Source organism: Tenrec ecaudatus, chromosome 2 (genome assembly GCF_050624435.1).
Source record: "Tenrec ecaudatus isolate mTenEca1 chromosome 2, mTenEca1.hap1, whole genome shotgun sequence".
NCBI classification, from domain to species: Eukaryota; Metazoa; Chordata; class Mammalia; order Afrosoricida; family Tenrecidae; genus Tenrec; species Tenrec ecaudatus.
In genome coordinates this window covers 202,579,191-202,589,017 of record NC_134531.1, presented here as the reverse complement: position 1 = coordinate 202,589,017, position 9,827 = coordinate 202,579,191, and positions in this window count along the sequence as shown.

Sequence of the window (9,827 nt, the reverse complement as noted above, 5' to 3'; positions counted from 1 at the left end):
GTAACATCCTTGTTTTTCAGTACTCTTTATTGCAGAGAGAGAACTTATGCAATAGATTAAGCTAATTCAATGCATTTTTTGGTGACTTGACCGCTGCTCTCATAATCGTTGTTTGTCGATCCAGGCAAGACAAACTTCTTGGCAACTTCAAATGCTTCTCTGCTCATAATGGTTCCTATTGGTCTTGTGGGTGTTTTGGTTTTCTTTAAATTGAATTGTAATCTATAGGTAAGGCTGCTATCCTCAAACTTCATGGCAAATTTAGATAGGTTCAAATTCCACAATTTATCATTTTAACTTACTTTTAACCTATTTTTAAGTTGTTATAATTTTCAATACTTTTTATTTTCTCTTCCATTGAGATACTCCCCTTTGCTTTATAATGTTGGTATGGCTTTTAAAAAAAAGTTTTTCTGTATATGAAATTCCAGATAGGTATATCTATAAAGGACAATGAAAGGAGAGGTGAGAGAACAGAATGAACCTATGTAATTCTAAAGAGAAATAAGAACACATAGGGCAAAATGAACAGCTTTTGTAAGGCATCTATGCTGAAAATCATCATAAATTATTAATTCATGTTGATACTTAAGAAGAAAGAAGCTCTGTAGCAACAAAGTTTCAAATCTTTGTCAATGTGAATGAACAAAGTGGTAACTGAGTTCTTGCTCTATGGGCACCCCATCACGGCATCATACACAGCCTTTAAAAGATCTGCTGAAAGATCTTGCCCAAGTGAAATTATTCAGTGGGAACACGGATTGAATTCTTTTGTTTTAAGGAAGAAAATTTTGCGTAGTTTCTACTCACCTTGGAAAGATTTAGTGCTCTCATTTGCTTATTATGTTTATTAACTTTAATCTCTTTATCACACTAGGATCCCTGGACAGGTGGGTGTTACCCATTGTGGACCACATGGTCTTCAGTTCAAAATCACCTGAAGGTTCACAGGAGAAAGTTTAGGTTTTCTACTCCTGTAAACCATCTTGGAAATCCACGTGTGTTTGATGTGTGTCAGCATTGCGTCTGTGTCAGCGAATTTTTTTTTCTGGTTATGACAACAGCTTCTCCTAACTTCTTATATATAGTTTTTGTGAACTTCATTGTTACACTAAATGTGTAATTGTAATTAATAATTATGTTTGTAATACCTATTAATACTAATTCTAATAATATCCTCTATTTTACCCCTGTAGGTTCCAATATTCATTGAAATGGCTACACAGAAATCAGATAAAATCACTGATTTAAATGTTTATTATTGAAGTTTCCACATAGAAATGCCAATGAGAAATACCAAGGGAAATTGTTTTTTGGGACATGTTACAAAGTTCTTTAAGATCTGCTGACAAATCCCCAAGGGAGCACACCATTCCACTGCAAGCGCCAACAGGAAGCTATTCTGTTCAAGGTCACTATAAGAGTAAAACTGGGTGAGTAAACTCAGTCCCTTAATTAAGTACATAGAAGCACCCTGCTCCTTTTAGCCTCAGGTCAAAGGCACTCTGGTCTACTCAAGAGGGCTAGGCAGCCCAAATGCCCCAATTAAGTGCTGAGATGTAAGCCATTCCACAAGCCAGCCTCCAGCACAAAAAACATTCACTTTTACTTGGTCCTGGTTGGGGAAGCCCAGGAATGTGATCTATGCTCTGCCTGTTTGTTCTCTTTCTGCTCTGTGTGTGTTACAGCTCTTTCCGGATACAGGGCTCACAGGACTTGCTCCACTGCAGGCTCTTCTAGTAATGAGATCTCTCCCTGTGCTTCTCAGAGGGCTCGTTTAAAACACAACAGAGTGTCATTCCAGGGTATCCTGTTCAAGATTGATCACATGTTAATATCATAATCATTACCGCCCACCTACCACCACTATTCTTCCTAATTCCATGCAGGAAAGGATAATTTGTTCAGAGTTAGAGACTTTGCCTGGAAGACTGACATTAAATAATTTACTACTCCTGCATTGAATATTTATAGTCTATAAGTAGACATCCACACTCTATTGGTCACTGTCGGTCAGTTTGTCATGGTATGGTGGCATTTGTATTGCTGTCATGCTAGAAGCAAGGTTACTGATATTTTAAATGTCAGCATGGTCACCCAAAGTAAACAAGTTTCAGTTGAGCTTCCAGACTTAAGAAGAGACAATGAAGAAGAAAGGGGCTGTAAAAATTTGTTAATTATCATAACTTGGAATGTGTGAAGTATGTATCTAGGAAAATTGATAGTCATCAAAATGAAATGAAACACATCAAGATGGCTATTCTAGGTACTAGGAAGCTGAAATGGACTGGCGTTGGGCCATTTTGAATCAGAAAATCATATGATATACTATGCAGAAGATGACACTTTATAAAGAAATGGCATAGCATTCATTGTGAAAAGCACATTACAATATCAATCTTGAAGTACAATTTGGCCCGAGATATATCTTCCCCTCTCAAGGATATGCAATCAATACAACTATTATTCAAATGTATGTACAAACCACAAAAGCTAGTGATGAACACATTGAAGAATTCTATAGACTTGAGTGTGAAATTGAAGAAACATGCAATTAAGGTGCATTGATAATGATTCGCAGTTGGAATGCCAAAATTGGAAATAGAGAAAATGGAGCAGTAGTTGGAAAATTGAAATTTGGTGATATAAATGAAGGTGGAGGTCACATGATTGAATTATGTGTGGTCAAAGATGTCTTCATAGCAAACATCCCCTTTCAATAACACAAACATAAATGTACATAAGCACCTCTCCTGATGAAATATGAGATGATGGAAAAGTTTAATCCCAACACCTAAAACAAGGCCAGCAGTAGGCTTTGTAACAATTGCTCATGTGTAAGTTCAGATTGAAGTTGAAAAAAATTAAAACAAGTTCATAAAAGCAAAAATTTAAATATGAGTTTATCTCAGCTGAATTTTGAGAACATCTGAAGATTTGACTTACTGCAAAAAACACTACTGGCAGAAGATGTGGAGAGTTTAGGAGAAGAGAAAAAGCATCCCCAATAAGAAGGGAAAAAGGCAAGAAGTGTAACTTGACCAATAATTATCATGCTTGAAAGAGAAATATTTTCCTTTAGGAGTCATTGACTTTATGTTCCTGGTGGTGGATTAATTTGGAGAAGTATATCAATAATGATTCATAGAATCAGGAGTATAGTCAATGGCACTGAATTTTATATGTAGAATTTGTAGAATTAAAGAGTTTTCTGGAGTAAATTTTGCCACTTTAGAAAAAAAATAATTACATCAATGAGTAAAAAGAAGAACAAAATTTTTGGAATTGAATGTGGTATTAATTGTATAATTCGTGTTATGATTGAATTATTGAATTTATGACATGTAGATGAAGTCCTAATAAAACTGTTAAAATAGAGAGTTCATTAGAAAGATAAGAAATGAACAAAAGATCAAATTGGATGTCAGCGGAGACTCTCAAACGTACACTGAATCAAAGACAAGTCATAGTAAATGTAATAAATGGTGACATCAAAGAGCTGAAAAAAATGTCAAAGGCACCTGAGAAGACAAAGTAAAAAGTAATCATGAAATATGAAAATCCCTAAAAATAGAAAACAAAAAGAAAGAACACACCCAGCATATTTTTAATGGAAAAAACTCAAGAGAATGAAAGCCTTGTGATGCACCGTTGGGAGATACGAGGGGGAAATAGTGAGTGATGCAGGAAGCTTCAAAAGAAGAGGGAAGGAACACACAGAGTCACTGCACCGAAGAGACCTAGTCAACAGTGCGCAGTTTCTTGCTCAGCAAATGAACAGGGAACAATGATATTAAGGACAAAGTTGAAGTAGAAATGAATACATTAGCTAAAAACAAGGCTCCAGGTATTTATAGAAAATACCAACTGAAATGTTTCAATAAGTTTAGGAAGCACTGGAAGGATATATTTACTTGTGCCAAGACATTTGGAAGACAGGAAGTTGTCCAACTTACTAAAGAGATCCATGTTTGTACATATTCCAAAGAGGGTGATCCAATGGAATGCCAACCTTATAGGACAATATCAATAATAATTGCATGCATGATAAATTTTGCTTAAGATCATCCAAAAACAGCTGCAGGAATATATTGACAAGGTTCTGGTAAAGAATCAGGTCAATTTAGAAGAACATGGGGGAAAATGATAGTATCACTAATATCAGATGGATCTTGTGAAAGGAGAGAAGGTCAAACACATGTTTATTTGAATTTTATTGGCTATGGCCAGGCATTTGACTGTGTGCATGCTGACAAAACCTGGATGTCCTTGAGTGTAGGAAACGGTGCCCTGCTTCCCCTGGAGAGTTACTTGCTTGAAAAGACTTTGGTTAAACCTTGAGTGGGTGACTGTTTAGAGATGTCAGGAATTTGGCACAGACAGTGAGGAATAAAGGGGTTCCTTGTTGCAGCAGCAGGACTCTCCCTTAAGTCAGAATGTGATCCTGTTTGTCAGTTATCAACCATGAGAACATTTTAAGCCTGGAATTTTTGTGTCCTAATAGAATTCCTGCATTTGAATTTATACACTTCCTCATTTGAATCCTCCTTTGGTGTGCTCATAAAAACTGGCCAGTGGGGAAATTCAGGAGGTTTGCTCTCCCTTGAATATATCTCCCTTTCCCACATAAGTCAATCTCCTGATTGCAGATCACTTCATTGTACACATATAGAACGTATACTCTCATCAAGAGGTAGTTTGTGAACAGAACAAGGAAATAGTGTGTGGTAGTTACATAATCTGGTGCTATTTGAGGGCTTGAGAGGATTAAAAGAAAAAGGGTGGAGTCAGTCTATAAATCAGTTTACAACCAACAAGGTCTCTGTGTGGACAGAGCCTTTTCCTGAGGATTCTTGGAATGCCAGTATTTCCTTCACGGACATAGGAGACATGTTCTCTAGGCGCACTCCCTGTGAGATATTTCTGAGGAGAATCTACAAAGAGCTACCCTGATGCCACCAGAACGCTGGGAGCTGGAGGAACCACCTGTATACCCCTGTCAGCACTGAGATGCTTACACCACAGGATCCGCAAGACTTCCCACCTACTGGCCTATGATCTTCCTGCATTTGGAGTAATTGCATGTGTTTCATGAGTCTGAAGGGGAAATTATAGATTAGTGTCAGACATATGGGCTAATATCAACCTTTTGGACTCGATCTTCACTAGGTATAGATGTTTTCCCAATATTCAATTGCATATATATATATTTATACAAAAATGATTGTGTCCATGAAACTGTTGCTTTAGTCTACCCAGACGAACAAAGAGCGCATGACTTAAAATCAGGAAAAGCATGCTGCACATTTCACCATATTTATTTATTCTGTATGTTGAGTCAATCATCACAGAAACTGGCTTATGTAAGTAAGAATATTGGCATCATGATTGCAGGAAGGTTTATTCACAACCTACAAATCACAGATCCCATACATTTACTTTCTGAAAATGAGGAGGGCTTGAAGCACTTGTTAATAAAGATGAAGGACTACATCCTTCATCATGGATTACAACTCTATATAAAGATTTCAAAATCCTCACACTGGAATCAATAGATGATATTATCGGGAACGGAGATACCATTAAAATTTTCAAATATATTTTTCTTGCTTGCATCCACGATCAATGGTCCTGGAAGCAGCAGTCAAGAGATTCATAGCACTGGGGAAATCTGTTGCCGAGGACCTCTGCAGGTTATTGTAAGACAAGTTGTTACTTTCATGTGCCCCTAACACTAGCCATGGTATTTTCAAATGCTTCATATACATGTGAAAGCTGGACGTTGAACAGAGAACACTGAAAGGGAGTTCATGCATTTGAATCTTGGTTCTGGCAAAGAAGATTGAAAATACCACGTACTACAAGAAGGACACATAAATCTGTTTTATAAAAAATATGGCAGAGTGCTCCTGAGAGGCACGGATGGCAAGACTTCACTTGACAGAGGTAGGATATGTTGTCAGGAGAGACAATTTCCTAATGCAGTGTGTGCTTGATAAAGTAGAGGACTAGTTAAAAGGAAGAAGACCCTCAAGGAGATGTATTAACACAGTGGCTGCAAGGACAGGGACAATTGTGAGGATGGCACCGGACCAGGAGGGTTTCATTCAGGTGTGCATAAGGCCACTATGGGTCAGAAATGAATGGATGGCACATGACAACAATAGCTTATTCAAGAAGCTCTGATGGTTTGTGAGTTATACCTTGGCCTACCAGCCAGAGGTCAGCTGTTTGAAACTAGCAGTCTGTTCAGGGGAGAGAGAAGCCTTTCAGCTCTTGTAAAATGTTAAATTGTTGGATTCCAAAACAGAAAATCTATCCTGTTATGTAGATACACAATTTGTCAGTACTGACTTGATGTTAATCAAATATTATTCAAACTCATCTACAGACTTACAGTACTAAAAATGCTCTGCTTCCATTTGCTATGAGTTTTTATATATAACTCCAGTTTTTGGTTTTTTGTTTTGTTTTTAACCATACACAGGTGTTGCTGTTCTGTGGAGGTGCCATCCAGTTGGTTCTAACTCAAAGCACCACATTGTCCCCAGACAGAGCAACACCAAGTCCTGCACCATTCTCACATTGTCGTCATATGTGAACCAATTGTTGCAGCCACAGCGACAATCTATTTCCTTGCGATCATCCTCATTTTAACTGACTCTCTGCTATACAAAGGATGATACATAGACTTAATCCAGCCTCCTCCATCTCTTTCCCAGAGTATGTTGAGCTTCACGATTATTTAACTTTATAAAGACTCAAATGAAGAAAGGCATGTTATTTAAAATCATTTGATTTTTATGAATATTGAGAATTCATAAAATTACTTCAGTTGATTCTAATAATTATTATGATTTAAGTTATATATCTTTTTTTAACAATTTATTGGGGCTCATACAATTCTTATCACAGTTCATACTAATACATACATCAATTGTATAAAGCACATCTGTACAGTCTTTGCCCTAATCATTTTTTCTCCTCTTTTCTTTTTTTACATTTTATTAGGGACTCATACAACTCTTATCACCATCCATACATATACATACATCAATTGTATAAAGCACATCCATACATTCCCTGCCCCAATCATTCTTAAGGCATTTGCTCTCCACTTAAGCCCCTTGCATCAGGTCCTCTTTTTTTCTCCCCCCTCCCTCCCCTTTCCTCCCTCCCTCATGTGCCCTTGGTAATTTATACATCGTTATTTTGTCATATCTTGCCCTATCCGGAGTCTCCCTTCCCCCGTTCTCTGCTGTCCCTCTCCCAGGGAAGAGGTCACATGTGGATCCCTGTAATCAGTTCCCCCTTTCCAACCCACTCACCCTCCACTCTCCCAGCATCGTCCCTCACACCCTTGATCCTGAAGGTATCATCCACCCTGGATTCCCTGTACCTCCAGCCCTCATATGCACCAGTGTACAGCCTCTGTCCTATCCAGCCCTGCAAGGTAGAATTCGGATCATGGTAGTTGGGGGGAGGAAGCATCCAGGATCTGGGGGAAAGCTGTGTTCTTCATCGGTACTACCTCACACCTGACTGCCCCATCTCCTCTCCTAAACCCCTCTATGAGGGGATCTCCATTGGCCGACACTTGGGCCTTGGGTCTCCACTCTGCACTTCCCCCTTCATTTAATATGGTATATATATATATATATATATATATATATATATATATATATATATATATATATATACACATATATACACATACATGCACACACTTATATCTTTTTTTTGCATGATGCCTTATACCTGGTCCCTTGGCACCTCGTGATCGCACTGGCCGGTGTGCTTCTTCCATGTGGGCTTTTTTGCTTCTGAGCTAGATGGCCGCTTGTTCACCTTCAAGCCTTTAAGTTATATATCTTGTTAGGCACACAGAATTATGTTCAATGAATAATATTTAGAATTGTGGGCCATAATGCTGATCTCTAAAATATGTGTAGAATATTAACACGAAATTATCTATATTATTTGCAATTTTTCTTAGTTTTTTTATATTGATGATCAACATTTATTTCATATACTCTTTGAAAAAGACGTTTGGAAATTAAATCCAGGGAACCACTGCTAGCAGCCTGCAACACTACAGTGGATTCTCACAACAGTGTTTTGTGATGCGCTCATTATGAAGCTTCCTGAAAGGTTCCTTCACTGCTTCCTATTGCAGCACTAACTCAAGTGGGCTGCATGTAGCCCCGGTCCTCACTCTGTCAACTCTCCTCAGCCACAAAGTGGGAAATATATATGTACACATTTTTTCCAAAATAATTTAATACCATCCTAAATATGTGGCCAGATATCAAAGAAGGATCATAGTTTAGCAGATGTTACTGTTGTTATAAGGTGACATAAAGCTGTGTCTGACTCAAAGAGACTGTGCAATTGAATAAAACCTAGCCCAGTGATGTGACAGACTGACAATCTTCATGGTTGAGCTCACTGCTTCATCCACTGAGTGAATTAATCTCATTCACTTTATTCCTCTTTTTTCTCTGACCCTCTACTTTACCAGGCATCATGTCCGTGCCAGGAATTGTCTTCAAAGTGTATAAAGTGAACTTTTGTCATTCTTATTCCTAAGGAACATGCTAGTTGCATTTCTTTGAGGATAGTGTGTTTCTTTTCATGGGAAACCATGGTCCTTTTGATATTCTTTCTTAATGTCGTAACTCAAATGCCACAAATCTACTCCAGTTTCCTTTTTCACTACACAACCTTTAAACACATGTTAGGAATTGAAAAGCAACTCTGAGAGAAAAATGGACCTCCAAAAGTGCAATTGGAATAGTCTGCAATGTTACCTAGCTTTCAATTAGCACACAGTACAGAAATCCAAAGTCAAAATATAAAAGATAAAAATTTTGTAAATATACATATCCTTAGCATTTCATGCTAACATACTTTCTAAATGATATCTAAATCCAAAAAATGCAGATCAAATATTACATTAGTTCAGACAAAGAGGGTTGGTTCTCTTCCTTCAAATTTACAAAGAATACACAAAGAATATGCATAAGATTAAACAACACATATAATAAATATAATCAGAAACTCAATATCGAGAACACAAAATACGTTTTAAACAGAAGAATTTCCACATGACTGTGAAGTGCGAGAAGTTTTAATCTACTAGATCAAAAAAAGAACCTCCAACACACAAACTTACTGCATGTAAAGTCAATTACAACTCATAAGGCACACTCTAGGGCAGGGTTGAACTGCCCCTGTGGGTTTTTAAGGGTGCAATTCTTTACAGGAAGAGAATGCCTCATTGTTCTTCCAATCCGATTTATTAGTAACTGGGAAAATGCAAATTAGACAAATCTGAAACACAGCTCATAAAACATAGGAATGTCAATTGCTAGACAAGTGGAATTTCACTTTCTTTGGGAGACTATGTAAGTAAGTACAATGATGAAGCATTAGTGAAGTGAAACCGTATGTGTGAAGAAGATTGAATATAATTTGAGTAAACTGAGATTTAGAACGGCTTGTGCATTCTTGGATTAGGAAAAACATAAATAAATTGCATTCTTATAAGAGGTAGTTCAGCTTTACTGAACTAGACAATCCATTTGAATTATACAAAAGAACATGAAATCCATATTGCTCATATTTATTATAATAAGAAAAACACTGGGACATATATGCACAGATATCCCAATTGAATATGAATTTATCCTTATGTAACAGTAATATTTATAGAAGAAATACTTTTTTTGATTTGCCTAAAGAAAGTCATTCCCAGACTGTTACTGTTTCTTCATTTCCAGGTTTTGTAAGTTCATGTTTACCTATATATGAAAATGAAAGAGATA